We start from the raw sequence: 24038 nt of genomic DNA on the forward strand, positions 1-24038 counted from the left end.
TCTGGATGTGAGTCTGTGGGTAGAAAAATAGAAGTTTCAGTATCCTGCGATTTCTCAGGAAACAGCAACGGAAAAATTTTGCTCACCTCAGCCACTTGTGTGTGGCATCTCATTCAGTCACGGGAGCTAACGGGACTGGAGTTGGGGCTCTCCATCAGTCTTCTGCTGTAACTGTTGCCTCAGTCAGGAGAGGGTAGATGTTGTAAACACTGTGTACCCTGAATTACTTTCAATTCCCAAGAGCTTAATTTTGCTGTGTTCTGGTTAAAAAAAAAAAAAAAAAAAAAAAGGCAAACCAAACCCCTGTTCTTTAGTACATAATCAAAGATGTTATTAATGCTTTTTACCCAAAACTAAAATTTATTGAGAGCATTCTGTGGGTATACACTAGCCTGGGTAAAGGTTATTCTTTGTTTTCTATGCATCCACCAATTTTATACTCAGCAGTCCTCTCGGAGACAATATAAATTAATATCATGAGCAGTACTTTGTGAGAGACTGTTTCAAATGCCACATCATTAACTGGCATATTAAATCTGCAAATTTCCTTTCACCCAATAATTTTATAATTCTATCAAAGAAAGCAACTCTTCATGCTATAATTCCTTTTACCCCTTTGCATCCATCCCCTGCTGCTTGCCATGTGTAATGTGGTGCATTTTATGGTGTCTTTATCTCCCCAGCCCTCATTTCTGTGCATGAGACTCTCATCAGAAAGGTTCCTGGACTCCTACTGCTCTTTGGCTGTTTGGTCAGGGAGTGTGCATCATAGAAGCATACAAGGATTTAGGTTGGAAAGGATCTTGAAGGTCATCTAGTTCCAACCCCCCTGCCATGGGCAGGGACACCTTCCACTAGACCAAGTTGCTCAAAGCCCCATCCAACTTGGCCTTGAACACCTCCAGGGATGGGGCATCCACAGCTTCTCTGGGCAGCCTGTTCCAGTTCCATGATAAGGAGGAAGACAGCTGAAGGATGAAGAGTTGTGACCATTAGAGAATGCACTAAAATCTTTCCAATCCTACTTTGGAGATCAAAGTAGACCTTCAGGTGATCTGAAGTGGGGATTCCCACTTGGTGGAAGATCCCATGTCCCTGCTGCAAACAGCTGGGACCTTTAGGCTCATATACTCTAAAGACAGTGGGCAGCAAACTCCCAGAGGATTTATCCTAATTACAGTAAAGCCTTCCAGGGTAGGTGATTCATGTCATTGGGAAAAGCAAGTAGAGATAGTTTAGCAAATGTGTGATCACCATGTGGGAAATCTACAGTGATTGTGGGAAATGTTGGATAAGCTGTTGTGGGAAATGGATAAGCTGTTGTGAGCCTGGTTCTCCTTTTGATTTGCACTGATAGAGCACAATTGTGGAAATGGAAACTGGGATACTTGTTTCTGCTGTACAAAGCTGGTGTTGTCTCTCTTTTGGTCACATTCCACTGGGATAATGTCAGATTTGTAGCCTCTGTGTGTGGAGGACTTAGTGAAGGAATGTCCTTTGAAGAGGCCTGTGAGACCAGCTCCAGTGGATCAGTGTCTCCACCAGCCCAACTACTCTGTCTGTGACAGCTGGTGCTCATGAGCACATAGGGTAAGATCATAAAATGAGAGGTATAAAGAGGTAATTTCTTATATTTCCTGGGTTGGAATACATCTGATTAAATAAACATCTTTGTCAAAACAAATGAGGAATAAATTGAGTCAGTAAATGGAGAGCTAGTCAACCCAGACACTGGAGTTCAGAACATGATTCATCTGATCCCACAGCAGATTTATAAAAAAGGTCAGGTGACTCACTCCTTAAAAATGCCTATATCTCTCCATTAATTATAAAGACAACTTGCTTTGACATGTTCAGCTTTGATTCTGTAGACATCTACAGCTGCGTGGCCTGAGCCAAACTCAAGCTGGTTGGTTACTTCTTGAAGCTGGCAAAGTGCAGAGGGATCGTTCCTCTCTTAGATATGCAACTGGTAGATGATGCCTGGGGTAGCACAGCTATTTGGTCACCCCAAAGACGCTTTGTTACCTATTGTCTTTCTGAGGGAGCTGAAAACATTTGAGACAAAAATATGTGATGTTCTCTGGCCACTAGCCAGAATATTTGATCCCTCTTGAATGTCTTCTGGACCTTGGATAATCTTTGAATCTGGTTATTTTGAATTTTGCAGTTCGGATCCCTGTGCACAAACTCCCCAGTGTGACTGTAACAGATACAGGAAGTTGGATATTCTCTCTCTCTTTTTTTTTTTTTTTGGTATGGGTTTTTTTGGTTTTTGTTTTCAGGTTTGTTTTGGGGTGGTTTTTTGGGGGCGGATGTTGTTTGGGTATCTGAGGTTTGGGTTTGGGATTTGGGATTTTTTCCTAGGTGGATGACATTTTGCAACTGTGCCATTTTTGGGATGCAGAGGTCTGGGAAAAGAATCTCAATGATATGATAAGATTATCACTATTCTGGAGTGAAATCTTAGGAGAACATTTTGTATGCTTCTCTTCAAGCTCATCTTTGAGCTTACAATTCTCAGCTTTGAAATCTCCAAAACTGTAGATTCCACAACATGAGAATCCATTCCAATGTTTGTCAGCCCTTATGGTGACTTTTTTTTAATAATATGTAATAAAAAGTTCCTTGTTTCAACACATTCTTTTGTTATGAGCCTTGGAGAAGAGCCCTTAGCCCTATCTGTGCTATAATCTTCTGTTAGGTAGTTGAAGACAGCAATATTCCCTTCACCTTCTCTTTTTCAGGTTGAACAAAAACAGCCATTCCAGCATCTCCATGTCTGTCGTGCTCCATCCCCTTGACTATATTGATGATCTCCTCTGGACCAGTAGGTAAGTGTCTTGCACTGGGAAGTCCCACACTTGACATAGTAATCCAGGTGTGATTTAATGAATTAGAGGAGAAAAATCCAACAGGCCAGCATCTGATTTCGTAGAGCTGACCAATACCCTCTGTGCCAACGATCATGTCAATTTTCTCTTAGTCCACTTATCTAGTCTGTATCTCTCCAATACATCTGCAAGAGTATTATGAGAGACTGTTGAAACCCTTGTTAAAGTCATGGTAAATAACACCTCTCTGTTTCCTTGGAGCTAGTTGTATCGCCATAGAAGGCAATCATGTCGGTCAAGCTTTACATGTCCTTAATAAACTAATTCTGGCTGTTCTTAGATACTTTTGTCTTTCACCTTTCCATAGTTTCCAGGAGGATTTGCTCTGTAGCCACCTGGATCCTCTTTTTTCCCCTTCTTTAAGCTGGTTGTGACATTTGCCTTTTTCCAGATAACAGAAAATCCTTTGATTGCCTTGAACTTTTATATAAGCTACAAAGTGGCCTCACCGTGACACTGCTGAACTTGCCCAGCACCTTCAGTTACATGATCCTATGGACTTGTGTATATCCTATTTGCTTAAGTGGCCTCTAATTCTGTCTTCCTCTACCATGTGTAGAGGAACCTGGGAGGTCTGATGTCATTTGGGTAAGTTCAAAGCCAAAGAGAGCACTGATTAGAGAGGTTTTATCACCTAGTATATGGGATAGATGACAGAGACACTGTTGCCCCAACTGGTAGTTTCTTCTCTCTTATTCCAAACAAAGTTCCTCCCCTCTTTTGCTGCCATCGCTAAAACCACTCTCCTGCACAAAGAAAAAAACAAGTCAAAAAATAAACTGCTCCATTGTATGAAATAAATAAATAAAGGCAGTAAAATGAAAGACATAAGATTCCCACCGTGAAAAAATATATTGCCTGTAAGTGAGGAACGAGCTGCTTCATGAGTAAGCTGAGCCGCTCTGGCCGTATTTCACTCTTCCCCGTGAACGCTGCGGAGAACGGAGCTGGGGCAGGACGTCAGGATCAGCATGAAAATGAAAAGTTTGGCAGCCATGTGAGACCTGAGGATCAGAACTGCATAAAGAAAAGCAAAACAATAAGAAAATTATAAGCTGGACTTATTTTGGTGGGTGACTGTTGTAAGATCACCTGGTAAGGCCAGTTACTGTGTCCCAGTGTGGCAACTGGAATGGGAGGAGGGCTATCTGAAAGGCAATAGCTTCTCCTTGCTACATGCATGGGGCTGGATGTCAACCGCTGACAGGGAGCCAAAATGTTCTTTGTGCTACTATCTCTTCTGGCAGAAATGGACATTCGCTGACGTCACGGTGCTTTATGGCAAAGGTGATTTTGGCACCTCCTGTTCTGATTTTCATCCAAATATGAGAGAATCCTTTGGATCACAGATGGGTAAACCAAGCTACAGGTGTGGAAATAAAGGCTACAGCCATCCCTCTAAGTGATTCTTGGAAGAGTTCAGGTTATTTTGGCCATAAAAGATTCTTTCTGAGGCCAGTAGAAGATTGTGAGAACAGTTAGGGCTGGAAGTGTACTAAAATGCTGTGGAGAGATTCAGGATGCTAAGCTAATGCTTTGGAGACAGGCTTAAGTTGCTTTTGAGCCAGGTTTCAGGCATGACTTGTTTCTCTGTCTTCTGAGTCTCCTCTGTGAAGCACTCAGCTCCACCATGAGAGTGCATGGATAAGGATCATCAGAAGCATCATACTCATGAAACCACAGATTCATCAAGACAAACAGAGATGTTCAGTGGAAAGCACAGCAGAAATAATCCAAGGCATAATGAACTTAACTGATACAGGAGGTGGTTTGGGCACCAGGACACCTTGACCTTCCTCCAACCAAGACTTCAAGTACAGGTGTAGCATTACATAAATATATAGGCCCTGTGGAATTTAGGGAGAGTACTTCATCCTACAGTTCACTGGAAAACCAAGTCTTTATGGTCCATGGGCACTCAGGAGCCTCTGTGAACTACTCACAAACTAGCTCTTCTGCTGACATAACTTTCTTTGAGAGAAGACCATCAGAATTGTCAACACCATCCCTAGTACCTCCATTTATTTCCCTTCTAAGCATCTGACACCTGCTTGGTGTTGGGTGTGTGGTAGAATCTTATTCTGGTGAGCAAATCCCTGAAGGGAACTCTTTTTTTTTTCCCCTGGAGTCTATAAAACTCTGTGCTTGCTCACCTCTCCCCACTTGTTTCAGAAGCTGAGAACTTCAGGTTATCTTTCCAGAGACTTTCAAAATGAACAGCACAAAAGTGTCATTTAATTAACAACTTGCCACCATCAGCAAGAGTTAGCTTTAGCACAGCCCAATTCATTTTGGAATTGGATATTTCTGTTACAAATAAGGCAGCGGTGAGCGTGATATACAGCGCTTGTAAATTTTACTGGTAATAATTTTTAGTATTCTTTGAAAATCAATTCCAAGTTCTATTAGTTTATTCCCCTCTTTCCCCCCCACCATTCAGATTTAGATCATGGTACTTGTAATAGTTTTAATCCATTACCTGAATAATTCCAATTATCTTTCCACACTTTTTTTATGACCTTTAATTTTACTGCCCTTTTTTTTTTTTTTTTTCCCCCCACAGTTAAAAGATAGAGCCATTGCCATGGCAAGTTAAGTAAGAAAGTGGATGCTAAGGAAGATTTCAAGCCTATCCAAGTGTGGCCAAACCCAACTTTTCCAGCTGCCTCTGTTCAGCTCTACCTCCATCCATCTTTCTCACCCGTCCTTCTGTCTGGTCTTGACAATGCCTCTCTCGTGCAGATGCACGGGGAGTTTGCATGTGGAGGCGATCATCGGGGGGAAGGAAATCGGACAAACAGCGCTCCACCTGCTCTGCTTTCTCACAACAGGAGACCAGCCATGCGTGAAGAATGATAATTACCTGTTGTAAATCAAGAAAAGTCAGTTTGATGTACTGAATTTTTATTACCCCCTCTCTCTGCCTTTTTTCCCCCATCTTCTTTTGGCAGGATTAATATTCATACATATGTATATGGAGACAGGCAGAAGGAGAAAAAAACTTTTAGTAAGACTGCAGGAAATTGGTTATGGTTGTTATTTATAATGTGGTGCTTCCTGGACCCTAGATGAGATCAGGATTGTACCTCTCTACATACTGAAGTCACCCAGAGCATTTCTAGCCTGAACGAGCAGAACAAGGGACATAGGTTTACACTTGTTTAGCAACTGGAAACTGAGGCAGAGAGTTTTTAATATGTTAAGCTGATACTACAGCCAATAAGTAGATTCACATCTTTTTGCTCCTGATCAGGGCCTTCAATGACAAGAACATTATTAAAGACTGCTCCCAAAATATATTCAAATATATTCCAAAATATTTATATACTTATATATGGAATATATATATTCCATATATATTCAATATATCCCAAAACTACTCAAAATATAACCAATGACTTCCACATTAGGGACCATTTGAACAAAGGGATGCTGATAAAATTTGGAAAATCCACCATATGTTTGTGGGGAAATTTCTACCTTGTCCTTTGTCCAAGTCTGGCCCTTATTCCAGACTCTGGCACGCTTCCATGATATCAGTAATTTTCAAAAGGTGAGTCACTCAATAGAAAGATGATGCCTGTACCTGACAACACTTTTATTTATTTATTTACTTAGATATGTATTTATGATAACAGATTGGAAGGCTTTATTTTATTTGTTTTTCCCAAAGGAAAAAGTGCTTCATTTGTTACCACTCAACTCTGACTTCCCTGAACATTTGTTTTCAAGGTGTGGAGCTCCTCTCTGCAATTCCACCCAAGACCTTCTGTAGTCCAGTGCCTGCCCCAAGCACTGAAATGACTTTTTCAGACTTCTCCAATGACCTTTCCCAAGTGAAAGCTAAGATTCAGCACTGCACCTTACTCTTCACTTGTCACAGACAAGTGTCTTCTTGTCCTTTTTTAATTTCCATGACTTAAGAAGACATGGCTTTCTACCCATCTCATGTCTCCTGTGAAGGATTCTCCTTATCCTCCAGCCGGTTGGGGATTTCCACCAGCTTGTGGTCCTGCCACTGTCATCTGCCACTTCAATTGTTATCCCTGTGTAGCTGCTTGAAGAATTTATCTTTTATCAGATGGTCTCCTAAGGTGGGATTAATCTTGCCTGATTTTATACAGGTACAAGAGACATTTCTGCATCTAAGCTGTTAATGAAAATGTTTTTTGTAGTCAATGGGAATAAACAGGTACTTTTGGGCACAGTTCTTCAGACGTACTGCAGAAGCCTCTCTGAGGAGGCCATGAAAAGCACTGAGAAATACTTGTGTCTCTCCATCGACTGTGGGGATTCTCAATGCTTAACTGAGAGGGGGGCAGTCTGTGGAACAGACACCTTAAGCTAAATGAGATGAATGTTAAAGCTTCTGCTCAAACTAGTAATACTTCTTGTCTCCCTCTGACATCTCCTTGTGGCTAAGCTCAAATCACACACTAGACGTGGCGATTTAATCACAGAAAACACCCATGAATTGTCTTGAACACCAAATATCCAAATGAATATATATCAACACAAATCACTTAAAGGCAGGGAAACCCAGGCCCTAGGAAATACAGACCTGCAGCTGCATTCCTGGTTCATGATGCCTCCCCGTCTCACAGGTCTCTCCATGCCTTCTTCCATTTCCCTGTATAGAAAAGTCAATCTGTGTGTCCTTCCCTCCCTCCTTCAGCTCTGCTGCCCATGTGAAATTGCTTTTAGAGCTTGTTGTAGGGTGAAAGTGCTGCTACAGCTTTGTAAAACAGGCATGAGAAAGAAAGCACAAAGAGTTTAAAGGAACAAAGAATGAGAACAAACAAACCCATTTTCATATTTGCTGCTAAACGTCTTCCAGCCTCCAGCCTTGTTATTCTTCCTCTAGAATTAGAAAAACCTGTTAGCAGAAAGAGTGCTTGCTCTTTGAAAGTTAACAGCATATTATTTAGATCAATATGGCAATTCTCATCTCCCCTTAATAATACCACTTTGCATTTATATAGTAGTTACATATATGTATTTTTTTATATATATATATATTTCTGCAGCAGATAGCTAAACTGCATTTTGCAGGAGGCTCTGAAGGAGAGTGAATGTTGTGTTCAACAGTGCTGATGTTCAATGATCAGGTAGATCTTTGATCTCAGAGCTACAGTTAACAGGTCTGCAAAGAACCCATCTGTCAAAAGAAATGGAAGGAGCACTTAAATGCCCCTTCATCTATAACACAGCTAGAGGTAATAGAATCTACTTCCCAAGTCACTGATCCACAGGATATTTAAAAAAAAAAAAAAAAAAAAAGCCCCCAAACCAAAAAGTCTGCTTACCAACAAGTACAGAAGGACTAAAAAGGTTTTCTGTAGGACTACTTGCAAAACTGACATTACAGATTTGAAAGGGTGAGAAAAATGCAAAGGGAAAAGCCAGGGAGGAAGAAAGAGTGGCAGAATGAATTTGTCCCAGGACAGAAACAGGCAGACAGTGCTGGGCACACAGCTCCCTGAGGACCCGACTTTGGCTATCAGGAGAGAAGAAACTACCCTTTCATTGCTTCTCCCACATTTGGGAAATAAGATGCTCTTTGAAATAGTCAGGATTTTGCCAAAGAAGACACTGAAGTCTGTTTGCTAATTTGTCACTCTCACAGAAACTGTTCCACAATGGTCATATCCTGGTCAGTTGAGTTCCTTCATTCCAGTTTGAACTTTGGAAAAACTGATATGTGACAAGTGGTGCGGTTTGTGAGTGGTACAGAACTAGAAGCCAGGCGTCCTGAGGCTTTTGTTTTCCTGATCCACCATTAAAAAGAGAAAATTTGGTTCAGTGGAAAATGTGACTTTAGGATCTAACAGCTACAATGGGATTTGTAGAAGGTGAAAATGTCTGCTTGTCAGGTGGATGAAACACAAATCTGTATGGAAGGCCCATATATTCCTTTAATCCAGTTCATGCCTTACTTGGAGGTCTCTAAGATTCCTCCAATGACAGCCCAGGTCTCTGCATGGTAATTATTTTTCCCTTTGAAAAACTAATCCCAACTAATTTGATTTGGTTGTGACTAACATATAACTATGCTGAGCTGTTCAAGAAGTGAATGTAAACCATATATATTTTAAACATGCGCAGAAATTGCACAACCGCACACATACAGACAAATAGCAGGGATAAGTGGGCAGATTGGAGTTTAAAGTCAGCTTAATGGGCAAAAAAGTGCAGAGATTCTTCCCTTCTCTGTGAGGTCCACTTGAGCTAGGCTGACTGATCCAGGGTCCCCACGTGCCCTGCTCCCCACAGTTATAGGGACCTGCACCCCACAGTGACTAGGACGTACTTCAAAGGAGAAAAAACTTGTGCACTTAAGACCTCTTTGTGCAGCAAGGGTATGTTTTTAAGGGAATGTGTCAGGCTATGCCTGCATTCTTGCAAGAGCACCCTGGCATTTTCCTCCTTGTAGAAAACCAAGGGAATAATTTTCAGTATATTCAAGAGAAAAGCTGGTTTGCTTTGTGTTCAGGAGCAGTTCAAGTGTCTGGAGCCAGATTCTGCCATGTGCTGAGCATCTCTAGTCTCCAGCAAGCTGCAAATGCTGTCCATGGCCAGTGTTGTCTTCTCCTGCTGGGGTAAGGCAAACAATCCCAAATGCCACATGGAAAAGTCAGTGGGTTCCTTGAGAAAGCTGCATCCTTCCTGGGAGTATTTTCTTGCACAGGTGTTTTGCGGTGATGGGGTTCTGCGATCTGTGCCTCCAACTGCAGAAACCATCTTCACTCCTGTTCTTTCCATTGGCTTATGGTTCCATCCTGAGCATTGTCCAAGGGAAGAGCTTTCAGGTCTGATCTAATCCTGTTTCACGCTCAGGAGCTTCATCACACCTGGCAGGTGCTGGGAACCCAGCCAGGCCAGGTGGTACCAGGGTTGGACCAAGGCTCTCCCAGAAGTGTAATTCTGCAGCCGAAAGAGCTGTACAAGGCCCCGAGCATCACAGCGTTCATGTGTTACCATTACCAGTCCATCCTGTCTGTTTGAGACTGTTTCCCCTTGATTACCTCCTTAAATCAATACTAATGGATTTTCTCAGAGTTAATTTTTTTTTTTTTTCTTTCTTCTTTAACTCCTTTCCCAACACCCCTCCCCAACACTTTCCACCTCTGGTGACTGGAGTCCTCGCCAGCTCCCCTCCCTTGCATCAAAGCACCATTTCATCACAGGACTCTAATTTATACAATTTCTCCAGCTCGCTTTACTTAATTGTCTCATTTGTAATATTCCATCCTCTTTCCTTTTCAGTTCATTCAGAATACCCAGGCTGGTTAAAATAAATATGTATTTTTAATTTTAAGCAGCCTAATTCAATTTCGTAAATGTGGGATGAGTATTAATGAGGACCGCTTTTGAATCCAAGGCGCATCAAGTCTCAGCCAGCAAAGTAGCATGTGTTGCTCGGTTTCACACCCCTCCTGTCACTTTTTTTTTTTTTTTTTTCACATGAAAAGCTCTGAAATTCTCTGCATGAGGTTCAGGTATTCAGAGGACTTCTCAAACTCTCCATGGGTGGTTAATAACCGGGGAGAAGTGGAGGCAGAGTGGAAGATGGGGGGCTCTGACAGGTGTTTTTCTCAAGGTCAAGAAACAGTCTGGTTTTAGTAGGAGGGGGGCTGTAGTAGTCTCAATTAATAGAAGACTTGCTTCCCAAGTGTCTCCCATGGCTAATTTGCCTCTGATACTACTGTCCCCACTGGTCCTTGTGTCTTGTCTCCATCACTGGCTTTATCCCGCCCACTTGAAATAAGCCCCCAAACAACTCTTCTCCCCATACCACTACCCATAAATCCCCACCAAAAACCTTCTGGTTGTGACTGTTTCAAGAAACTCTTTGAGTTTACCACAGGCTCAAATGTTTTACCGGTTTGGTGTCAAGACCTTCCTTGGCAGTCTCTCTCTATCTTTCATCTCCCAGTTGAGACTTCAGAGCATTTGATGCACATCCCACAGGGGCCCACGGGTTGCTGCCTATTTCACCCCAGGGGGAAGTGCGAGTCTCCAGGGGAATGATAATTTATGGCCCTCTAAAAGCATTTCCAAGGAAGTGCAGAACTTCAGAAAGTTTATAGGAATTTATTGCTGGTGAAGACAAGTTTTTCTGAGTCAAGTCTTAGAGATCCCTCTGTGCTAGTCCATGGCTCCCACTGATGCACCAGCTATAACCCTGTTGTGCCTGAGTTCCGCTCATCAACCTGGTGCTCTATGGCCATTTCTGTATGCAAATAAATTAATACATTCTCTTCTGTGCACTAATTGTAAACAAGACAAAAAATTCCTCCCTTCTTTGCACTCCTGCTCTTCCCACTTCTCCCCTTCTTAAACTCTTCTGGCTTTTCTCTTGGTGACTGACACCTCACCCCGTTGCGTAAAGGCCCTCCAGACCTTCAAATCACATCAATCCCAGGCCACAAAGCATCCAAATGTTGCTGTCTGGAGGGCCTTTGGTGGCAAGGTCCATTCCTACTCCATCCTGAAAACTCCCTTTGTAAACGACAGCGATGACAAATAGAGGGAGTGAGGGCCAGAAAGACTCACTTGGTGGATGAAGCACTTACTGCCCTTTGCAGAAATCTGGGTGGAAACGTCAGAATGAGCTTGTGAGGGAGTCTGAGAGGACTGCAGCTCCCTCCCCCAAAATTCCATTTCTCTATTCAACAACCCTGAAGATTACTTTAGCCCTTCCCTCATTTCTGCTGATGGGAGAAGAGGGGAACACACTAAAGCTGGAGCACAGGCTCAGGTCTCAGGTACCCAAATGGTGATCACTTGATGGCTGTTCCTTCCTCACCAAGACATATTCCACTTTCCCTTCTCCCTGCTTCCATGCTTCCTTTGTTTTTCTAGTAGTAAATCCCAGAGCTGAGTTTCCAGACAGAACATGCTAAAAATACACACCTGAGATGTTTCCAGCCAGTTTCTCGAGGTCTCCCGAAGCTGTCACTTTGCGGTGGCAGTGCACCCCGCCGTGTCTGAGAGCACAAGGTCTGAAATGGGGTGGGAGGCATCAGGTTTGCGGCAGGACCTGAAATGATGGTCGTGTGACTTGCCTGCACCCAGCACCTGACCCGTTTAGCAACTTTGGGTGGGCTTTGCAGCACTAGGGTGGGAGTCTTCTTCAAAAGACCTTTCCTGGAGAGTTGGCTTGCCTGTCGCCCAGGGATCAGCACATAGCTGCTGAAGCATCTTGTCTGGTTTTATCCAGCTTTTCACTAAACCTGTAAAATTTCATGTCACTGCATGATCCAGTGAGACAGGATGAAATTTATTCCAGAAGCTAAAAGGTTCCTATTTGCCTGAAAGTGCCAGAAGGCTCCAGTGCATCCCTGTGCCTGGAGTACATAGGAGAGGTCCCTTTCTTCTTTCCACCCCCTGCTTGCCTTGACTCCCTCCCAAGTTGTGTTATGGTGGCATTGTGGACTGTGCACCATTGCCAGCAGTAAGACTGGAGTAACCACTGTTAAACAAGGTAGATGTAAAACTGAACTCAAGGAACCACTTTCCTTGAGTGACTTCCAGTAGAGGCTGTAATTTTCAGTACTGCATAAACTGTTGCGCATTTTTGTCATATTCTCTCTGTGTATTTTATTTGTTAATTTTGCTTCATTTTATTTGGTGTTATTTTACTGTGCTGAGCACGCCTGTAACGGTTTTATAAGGCAGGCATGAAGGTATCTGAGGTCTTTGACTCCCTCCTGTGAAAATGACTCCCAAAGTGTGTAGTGGATTCCGGAAGAGTGTCAGCTCCAGACAGATGGCTCCACTCCCTGCTGCAATGAATCAGGCTGAAAAGGTTATTTTAAAAGCAATTTTTTACCTTTGGGTTGTTTCATACATCTTAGGAGTGCAGATGGAAGGACATTCACTCTTCTACTGGCTCCATCAAGCTCATTTGGAGGGGTAGGTCATTCTTGATAGACTACCCATTCTCCTGTGTCACGTTTGAATGCTGTGGGAGAGGGACTATACCTGGAAGCGTTTGGGGTTTGATAAGTTGCCTTCAGATGGACACAGGATGGACGTGGGTCTGCAGTTGGATGTGGATCCCCAGGGAGCTGATGGTTTTATGTTCAGCTCCTCATCCACTGCCTCAGAAAGTGCTAACACCATGTCCTGTTTCCATCCTAAAGGTGCTGAGAATGAGATGGGCACAACCTTCTTAGGCCAGTGCCGAGGGACAGGGACAAAGCACTGGTGGGACCGTTTCAGGGTCACCTATCTCAGTGAAAGATAGATATAAGGGGACTTTGGGGGGCAGGATTCCAAGCAAGAGAAGAAGAAGATTTACAGGCATAGGCTACCCAAAGGGTGAGAGGGAACAGAAATGGACAATGGGTCAGACCGGGTCCCAGGCATCACACTAACACTTCTAGCCCCATTTCTTCTCTCTTTCTCCTCCAGTACATACACAGGATGTTCTCAGTTTAGAGACACAGCAATTTCACTTGAAATGACCTTGACCACCACTTACTGCCCATTTGTGGAGATGCAGCAAAGTGCAACAAAGCATGACAGTGCTCTGGACAGCTTTCTCTGCAGATTGACCACAGCCCAAGAGCTAGAGCTGGCATGACCACCATCCAGAGAGAGTGTGCCCATGGGGCAACAACCTCACCCAGCCCTAATGCTCACATGACAAACTCTTGGCCATGCTGAAACACCTGCAAGATCAACTGAAGGAGCAGGAGGACCATTGCCATTGAGAGGTTTTGATGGCATTGGCTTGGTAGTAGCCATGTTTGAAGGCTATTCCGTGGCTCCCAACTATGTCAATACCTCACTATGAACACAGTGGCCACTAACTCTCCTGCAAATATCTAGGAGATGCTCCTAAAGGGTTCTGTGTTAGCTGGATCCCCAGATTTGTGGGCTATGGCACTGGGACACACACAAGGATCCCATCTAGACATGGACCTGTAATATCCCACAAAACCTTTTTCATCAGTTCAGGCTGTTTCTGAGTTGCAGTGGACAGTGTGATGGCTGGGGGCAAGGGATGGGGGGTCTATGCTGGCATGGGTGACATGAAACAGCATTCAGATTAAAAAAAACTACAAAAAAAAGACTTTTTTTTTTTCCTCATCTTGAGTATTTTCTATAGGGCAGTATGACCTTAACGCTCTATTTTACAGACTGTAATAATGGACAGATTTTATTGAGTGTATGGGCAACCAGCCATCAGTCTGGTCTGGAGGTCTGAAACCAAAGGGCAGAGAGGGCAGGTATCCCTTATTTTGTTTACTTCCAGAGACACATCTTAGTGCTACAGGGGCACCATTTATTTCCTCATGTTCAGGGGGAGCTGAACTAGAACTTGGCTTTTTTAATGGCTTTCTCTAAATAAACTTTGTAAAGCCCTAGCCCAGAAAAGGCTGTTATGTGCATGCATTTTGACTAGACTCTTACTAATTCCGTACGGCCCTAAGAAGAGAAACCTATTTAAAAACATTCGTTAAGAGAGCTGTGACTAATCTGAGCTGACCTAATTAACCCAAAATGTCCTGTGTGGAAATCGTTGTGGACGCTGAATAAAAGGCCGGGGCTGAAAGCACATAAATTTTCTGTCTGCACTTTCATTCCCAAGGAAGCAGTCAGTTCTTCAGGTGTTATTTCTGGATTGGTATTCAGAGCTTACACCTTGCCAGTGGCTTCTTCCTGCAAGGAAGCTAAATGCTTTCACCTCACCCTGGAAAAAAAAAAACAACCCAAAAAACCAACAAAAAACTTGTGCACTTGACAGCAACAAATTCCTTTTACACTTGGTAATATAAGCAGGTTTCTTCTACATGTAATGTCTTCACAGAGAACAGTTGCCCTCAGCTCCACTATAATTGGGGGAGATACAGTCAATATAGTCAGTGGAGCATTGTAGGGCTGGGTACAATTCCTCTTGTCGTTAAGAATAGATGTCTCAAAATAAAGTGGGTCAGTTGGACCCTGGAGTATCTATTTTATTTTACTTTTTTTCCCACTGACTATACAGGGAACCTCTAAGCAATGAGCTCTGGTATAGATGGTTATATGATAAGATTCACAAGATGGGTGAGATGAATCCTGACCTACATATCTGGTCTCAGGAAATCCTGGGCTCTCAAGCTGATGCTCACACCAGGGAGGGCCACATGGCTATTGGGTAGGGAGGAATCTTATCCATGAGGAACATTGGGCATTGCCAAAGAGATGACAGCAGAAGATCAGGGAGGTGAGGAGCATGACAGTTTAACACATTGCACAGTAGGTTTTACGTACAGGGAAGGGGAACTGGTGGAGTCAATAGAGATGTGTTAAAATAGCCTGAGAAAGTGACTTTCACAACGTTATACATGATGGAAGCACAAATAAATGCCCTGGGGGAGATGTGAGAGACCTTGGCCCACCGGTTTAGCAGCAGGGGCCAAGAAGGTGAGATCATACAGTTATTATTCAAGGTGAATCTGCAAGACCAAGGCACACCTTGGATGGGTGAATCAGAGACAGATCTATTCTGAAGCTGATAGACATTCAGGGTCTATACGACAGTCGAGAAAATGGTGTTTGCCGCAGACCTTAAGGAAGGAGACAATAGCAAATATCATGTTGGTTTGCTGGTGTTCAGAGTTTTCAGCTGAAGTGTGCAGGAGAGGGAGGAAATCCTGTGAGAAAAACTAAAAATTAGCTTAATTTGAGCAGACAATGAAACATTTAGGGGTTGATGTCAAAGAGAAAGGATGAAATATCCATTTGGAATGGAGCTGACAAAGAGGAGTATTTTTATGATGCCCTTGCATAAAAGTGGTTGTTGAATGTGTGTCTGCAGATGATGTTTTTTTGGGGAAAAGTGATAAGAAGGGATCTATGGACCCTCCACACACACACACACACAAAAAAAAAACCCCAACAAAAAACAAAAACCAGAATCTAGAAACTGGGAAGAAATCCTCTTAAAACCAGGGAAGATCTTAATCCTGTAATAGTAAATAGCACAGAAAGGAGACAGATGAGATGAAGAACAACAAATAGGCAGTTCCAGATCTATCCATTCCCTAAAGATACAGGACGCACTGAGTGTAGAGTATTAACATGAGCTTGGAGGAGCTCTTGTATTTTAGGGAGAAATTATTGACCAGGATAAATTGACACGACTGCTATTTGGGCTCTCCGGCAGAAAACGCAGGCTGAAATTACTTTCTTTGGGAAATAATAGCCCTGTTATTGTAATCACTGACTAGAGGCATTTGCGGTGCTGAATTGTCCCTCCCTAGTGTAGGACAACATGATGAATGATGCTTGTTTGAGCAGGAAACAGGGGAGGAGACACACTGTGCCGGTATCGATGTATCACTGGTGTAGCCCTGTAGTTACAGTTCCTGAATATTTTTGGATACTCTTGAATTATAAAGTTTTCTTTCTCCTCCAGGGTGATGCCTTTACCGGGGCATCACCCACAGACAAGAGGACTTCATTCCATAGCTAAACTATCCTATTTTGAAGATGAGACTCGAACCCAGTCTGCAGATCCTGCTTCACTTACATGTGAGCTGAGCACATGTGAGTCAGGCTCCCTTAAGATAATTTTCTCCTTCAGGAACAAAATTGCAAAGGATTCCTGAAAAGAAATCCCATTCTTTGTTATGGAGTGACAGGGATGAGAAAAAGAATTGTGGGTAAACTCTGCTAACTTGAATTTAGGTGGGCTTTTTCTTTTTTCACCCCCAAAGATGACTAAATGAAAGTACCTGTTGAAGTCAGGAGAATGAGACTCTGGGTAAAACAGTATCACACACCACTCGGTACATCACTAAGAGACGTCGTGTACGAGGCTGGATGAGTTAAGAGATACAGCTGAGGGCAAAGTCAGGATGAGAAGCAAAGCAGCACTTCTCTAAAAGACGCCAGCCACCCCATCCTTCCCCTGTTCTGGTGTGGAAAGAGCATCTGGCTGGGCTGGGGGGATGCCAGGGAGATCGGTGGAGTCCTGGGTCATGGACCAAACAGAGCAGGGGACAAAGACAGGCTTCCTCTTTTTTATATCTTTATCCTTTTTATTTGACTATGGCCTATGTAATCTCTGCTCAGGAAGCAAGAATAATAATACTTAATTTAATTAATAATATTAATTCATAGTAATAATGATAATAACAATAATAATAATAATACCACCATGCTGCTTCAGTGTTAGTGACAATACGGAAGCTCCGAAGCCATACTTTCCACTTAGAAGCAAATAAATGATTATTTATTTATTTTTTTAAATTGCTATTCCTAGACAGGCCACTGTTGGAAAGTGCTATTTTGAGAAGGTGCCGTGGTTCTGATTGTCTCACAGTTGTCCAGTGCTCGCCTCTCTTTCTGGGTGCAAACTGGTATCTTTGCCAAGAGACCATAATGTAATTGGTGACATTTGTGTGGATTGGTGGGCTTGTGTTTTGGAAATGTATTGGTCTTTCTTTAAAAGGATTAATAAATGCAGAGAAATGGGATTGCACAAAGCCTTTGTTTCAACTCGGTGTTCCTTGTTGGCCAGGGCCTGTCAAAAAGCCTAAACACGTCCAGGCATGGGTAGCTGAATAATGTAACTGCAGCTCCAAACAGCACTGTCAGGAAGCCTACAAATTCCTCTTTCTGGCATCCTTCTTTGCAAAAAAACATCTCATCATCCAGTTTTTATCAGGTGACATGAGGTGAGGCTGCTGAAAAAAAGTAAGTACCTGGTGTTTATCAAAGGTGGGATAAATTGGCGAGTTGTCTATGTGACGAGATTATCTTCTCCCTTCCATCCATCACCATTTATTCTATTCTATTCTATTCTATTCTATTCTATTCTATTCTATTCTATTCTATTCTATTCTATTCTATTCTATTCTATTCTATTCTATTCTATTCTCCATGGCTGGTGTGGGTGAAGGTTGGCTGCTCACTAAGGGCACTTACCCACCAGCGAGGACCCAAAGAACAAAAACTTACACTGCAGGTACTTTGGGGCAGGAACTGTTTATTCAGTGTATCCCATACAGGATGTCACATAGTGAGGCCCTGACCTGGTTGAGACTGTCATGAGTAATAAATAAATCAGTATTAATCATCGTGAGCAGCAGCCACCTTGGGATGAGAAAATGATTCATTACTCCAATCTGCTGAATTATTCACTCTTCTGGTGCAAAAATGGCATGAAATATGAGCTCTGAGGATGTGGAGGTTTTTAGCATGATAGGGATTTTATTCTGGTATTAGAGGTAAACTACAGCTGGCGTAAAAAGAGTTCTGTTTGAAATTTGTGATGGAAAGCGTGGCAGTATTTTTATTGAATAACGTATTTTCTTAAAAATAGCCCTTCTTTTGTCTACGCTTTTTTTTTTTCCATTCCAACACAGAAATAGCTTGCTTAAGTCTTCCCCATTCAACACCATGCAACATAAAAAGAATTTAAAAAGATGAAAAAGTTGAAATTTCAATTTTTATTAAGTTTTTTTTTTTCAAAAAGGGGAATAATTATTTACTGAAAAGAAGAGGTTCCTTCTAAAGTCAAGAATTTCCCAATTGCCTGTAGTATGGCCTTCTAGGAGTAAGGGGTTTTTTTTAAAGGTATCAAGAAATTAAGTGAATAGGAAAATTTGGAAGAAATTAAATGAGGAGAGTATCAGGGAGCATATGGATGAAAGCTGGTATTTTCTGCACTAATCTCCAAAGGAAAATTCTGCAGAAGATTCTCATTTGCCCAGAAAATGAAGTTACACTCAATGTTTTGACCTGGCTTGCTTCAGCTAAGAGGCCGGTGAGAACATGAAGCACAGAAATATATTTTGAGGTCTTTCTTTTTGAAAATAATTTTGAACTTAAATTTCTCCTTCAGTTTGCTACCAAGCATCATGGTAGCACCTTCCCTTTCTGAACGATTCTTTGCCCTGATACTGTTGTTTCTACTGGTAATGTCGTATGATAATTTGTACCTTCATGTGTCCTGTGAGGCAAAAAAGAGACAAAGAGTTTCACACAAGGAGATACATAATTTAATGAAAATAAAAAAGAGGATCTCGTTCAGAGAGATTAAAACAAACAGTATGAATACCTTTTTTCTGCCAATCTGAGATGACAGCTCCCAATGCTATCAGTGCTGCTTATCTCATATAGGTAGGTTACTTGTGCTCTGGTAGAAGATGGATTTATTTTGAGTGAATTATTGCATTTCCATCATCTGACTCTTGGATAATAATAGTAATAATAATAATTCTAGCTGTTTTGATATCTATTTCTAACTCTAATATGGTCTTTCTTGAGGGCACTTTCGACTAAACAATATTGGGTTTACAGCCTGTGTAGGAAATAAAATCACAGTACACAAAGAGCAATGTAAATTAAATAAACCGAACCAATAAAGTGGTTTAAAACCTTTACCTTATTGGAAGTATTTAGGGATGTGAATGAATTAGGATATTGGTTTTCCTGTCCACCCCAGTCTTTCCAAAGACTGCCAGCAGGGGATACACCTTCAAGAATGTAAATGAATGCCAACCTAATGAGAACCCATTAATATTATTAAATTACCCAGAAAACACTATTCATCACTGTAAACTCATTTAGCAGAGAAGAAACTCAACCGAATTACTGTAGGGTCCTTGGCAGTTACCCAATAACCATGATGAATAAGGCTAGTTCCTGACAGCTTATTGACACTGATGCTGCTCTCAGGAACTCCCCAGCACCCCATCCTCAAATTGGACTTCAGGAAGATTGTTGCATCTTGAGAAAAGTGGAACGGAGAGAGGAGATCCACTTCCAAGATGATGGAGAGAAATGGGCATCCCTTTGCCCTTTCTATTCTGCCAAGTAGTCCCTCATCACCTTTGCCCAGCAGGTCTAACCCTACCCACCACCCTCTTCCTTCAGACCGCTGGAGGCTGTGGGATACCGAGTGAGGAGCACAGCCATCCAGCTTCATCCATCAGCTGCAGCCCAGATGATGAATTAGCACAGATGCAGCAGACTGATTAGCATAACTCATAAAAACCAGTGAACTCACTGAGCAGGGCAGGGAGAGGAACCCACAAGGGAGAAAGAGAAACCTTAAATTAAAATCAGGCTATGTAAGCATGAAGATAAAGTTCACCTTCCAGCCTGGGTGAACACCCCAGCATCAATCAACCTGCTATTCCAGCAGAAAGTATGGCATGAGAGAGAGTGAATACTGGGTTGACGTTTTTGTGTTGTTGTTTGTTTTGGGTTTTTTTTAATATTATTGTGTTCTGTAGAGTTGGTTTTGCAGGGATTGAGTTCCCCAGTGCTCCCCCTGTTGAACTGCCAACTCAGTGCGTGATATGCCTGGGACTTGTGGTCCTCCATCCTTGGTGATAGCACAATCTTTTCCAATTATACTGTGCATCTCCATCCAGGTAAGGACCAGAAGTGTTTGTTGTTGAGATACTGATTGAAATGGTGGATGATCTTCTTGGCAAGCTGTCGCTACTGCTTTGGGGAGCCCTAACAGATCAACGTAACTTACTGGGCTATTGGGTGGACATATTCCTCTTCTCCATTCAAGGTCAGGTTGGACAGGTCTCTGAGCAACCTATCTAGTTGCAGATGTCCCTGCTTGTTTCGGGGGGGTGGACTAGATGACCTTTCAAGGTTCCTTTCAACCCAAACTATTCTATGTTTCTATGATTCCAGTTTTCTAATTACTTCAAGGTTTCTTATGGCCTGTGCTTTTCAGGAAAATTGTTCTCATTGAAGACATCCTCTGTCCAGACCTAGTATGCAAGCCTTTGCTTGAACTTTTACCTATCTAAGCTAAGTCTTTTCTGAACCCTTCTTTTGCTGGAGAGATACGACTATATGATGAGGCTGACAGGATCTTATGGCTTACGTGGTGACCATCCATCCGTATTCCTAAATTGGAAGATACTTCACTGAATTCAAGAGTGAACGGCTAAAATTTGGTCTGAAATGAAATACAGGGCATGAAGTTAGAAGAAACTTGCCCAAACTTACTGTGATGATATAAAGCTGACAGTAGACAAGAGGGTGGAAATCTTTTGGATACTTCGTTCTGAAGTCTACAAAGAGAAGTGAGGATACCCTCTGAGCAAGGCAAAGGGTGATAGGAGTCCAGATCTATATTTAGCACAGTGGCAACCTTTTGCCACTCTCTTCATCTGACTTGCTCTCAATGGCATTAATGTGGCCAGTAGTTACTAGGGCAATCGCAATAGTCAAGTGTTAGGCTTGTTGACAATAATTACTCTTCCCAAAGAACCTTTGCTGCAACACTGAGTTATACCAGTGAAAAATACAGGTGCTCATTATCAGCACCGGTGTTTATTAGGCACAGTTTGATATCTGGGCAGAATTTGATTTAGCTTGGCAAGGTTTAAGAACCAGCTAGCTGAAAACGCCTGTCCAAGCTCTCCTCATTTCCAGCTTGCTAACTAATCATTACGGACTGGCGATTTTACACTGAAACACATCTGGTGACATATAGGAATGGCGTATATAATTCACAACAAACCATTTGGTCCGTTTATCTACTTAAAAGGGGCCCACAAAGAGATCACAGTTTTCTGAAGAGCTACATATTTGCCATACGCTGCCTGCCAATAACTCTTGGTTTGTAGACAGTTCGTGAGCAGTTGGCTGTGAACATTGAATGTTTTGGCCTATGCCCATTTTGGAGCGACTGTGCTGCTTTCATCTGTTCTTGGAAATGAACCCGTTCGAGGCCTGGCTAGTATTTAGGTGGGAGACTGCTTAGGAATACTGGATGCTTTACTAACAAGCCAAAGAAATTGAGGTAAGCAGCAGAAACCAAATCAGAAAGCAAGCACCTAAGCTGTGTTGATGAATGGGAATAGAATAAATCAGAATCACGTTTCTCTTCATTAATGCTCCAACCTCCAGAATCATTCTGTTCCCAGCCTGCCAGCCTTAGCGTTATATATTGTTACAGGGCAATGTTCTGGGTGGAGATTAGCTAGTTAAGGGAAAAAAGAGGCTTAAAATGCTAATTTTGGCATTATTTAATAATGCCATAATAGTAATGATGCTGCTATAATTTTTGGCTTTATGTGATTTTCTCTGAGATCATGTTAACATAAACCAACTCATGCACAGATATTATATGACAGTCCTTAATATTTGTGCTGCTATCAAAAATACCTATATATGACTCTCTTCACCTAGTTGTCTGAACACATCCACTACCTTTTGAGTGACCATCTGGGACATCTTCAAGGTGATGTTCCTAAGTAATGTTGAGCACTCAGACTGAAAAATAAATCAGGCATTGCATCCAGTATCTGCAATAAACAACAAGCTGAGGAGATCTAACTTAGGTTTGAGTGAATATCAATTTTTTAAAAGGTTTGCAAGCGGAATGACAGGTGTGGAAACATACACCACCTCAGATCAAAGACGTCCAGGTCAGCACAAGCTCCCTGAGACAAAATGGGAATAAAAGTCAATGGGACCTAGGAAAGGACGGGGGCACACACACACACACACACACCCCTTGTATATTAGTACCCAATTTTTGTCTGGAAGGCTTTTTTGCTTGTTTGGAGGTGTCTAACACAGATGTATCTTGATGCTGATGTAACCGGGGTGTTCTCATTGTCTTTGTAATGGCTGAATATAGCTAATTAGGTAAAGATTCACAGATTCAAGCAAGCCTTAGAAGAAAAGATAAGAGAATAGGGTTATTAGGTCACTTTTTTTGAACTTTTTCTTAAATTTTACTGGTTCCTCCTGTAGCAAGACCAATAGCATATGTTTACTGAAAGCAACCTGCCTGAGAAAGCAAATACATTTGCTCTGAAAACATCAGGAGATGAGATTCGTCTTCTTCCCTGGATAGTTTGTTTCAGTGATTAATCACCATTAATAATGTGTGCTGTGCCTTTCCTCTAATTTGGATTTCTCTACCTTCGGCTTTCTGCTTCTGGTATTTGTTTTGCCTTCCTCTGCTAGATTAAAGAAACTTGAGCACCCACAATTTCCTCTGATGCAGGTACGTCTATGCCATTACCTGGGCACCGCATTTTTTTGATAAACAGCATGACCTCTTTATGTCTCACTTAATAAAGAGTCTTTCTCTATATCTTGACTTATAGTGCTGTATTTTCCGGAACCTCCAATGACCTTTTGAAAAGGATAGACAACAAAGTGACGCAAATTCAGCAGTACCAGTGTGACCGACTCTGTCTGTAAATACAGCATTGCTTTTCTTTCCCACTCACTTCTCCATTGGTCATCCAGCCAAAGGCTGCTCTTGCCACCACATTGTGTTGGGAGTCATGGGTAAATGCCATTCAGCTCCCGAAACCCTGCTCGCAGCCCCCATTGGGCTAGAAAACCACTTTCTGCTCTGTAAGCACAGCCCGTGCTCCTTGTTCTTGGCGTTTGGTTGGGTGCAGCTGCATTTGACTGGAATGGGCACAGCTGAGTGACAGGTCCAGGCTGCCCTATAGGACCGCTCCAGCCTCATCACCCATCACTGCTTCCCAGCTTACTGTTGTCTGCAAATTTGATCATATTTAATTTTATATTTATTTTCAGGCTGCTGCTGCTGAAAATACAGGATCAGTAAAGGTCTAAGACCGATCCCTGCAGAATCTTCTTGGAAGGAGGTCTATCAAACAATAATTTCCCGTTTTCTGTCAGTCAGTCATCTTATAATCCATTTAACATGGAAATGATATCATTTGGGTCTGGTTTTTAATGTCAATGTCATCCATCACTTGAGTCTTCATCCATAGAGATATTAAAAACCTGACGGGACATGGTCCACAATGACTTGCTCTGGCTGACCCTGCTTGAGTGAGTGGTTAAATTAGATGATCTAAGGGGTCCTTTCCAACTTCAATAACTCTGATTCTGTGATCACTAAGCCAAATTCCTTAAAGATGTCTCTATTACCTCCCAAATAAGTTGTAGCAAACACCCCAAAAGAATGAAATCAGCCTGAGTTTTTTTGCAGTGCTTCTTTCCCACAAACCCATGTTGACTGACACTAGTTATATGCCTGTCCTTCTGTTCTTTACCAACTAACAGCTATATTTCAATGTTATGTTTGAGATTGATGTCGGGTTAAGCAGTTTATGATTTCAGGTTTCCCTTTTAGGGTGTGAGAGTAGCCATAACTCTTACTGAGCCTTC

Source organism: Numenius arquata, chromosome 3 (genome assembly GCF_964106895.1).
Source record: "Numenius arquata chromosome 3, bNumArq3.hap1.1, whole genome shotgun sequence".
NCBI lineage: Eukaryota > Metazoa > Chordata > Aves > Charadriiformes > Scolopacidae > Numenius > Numenius arquata.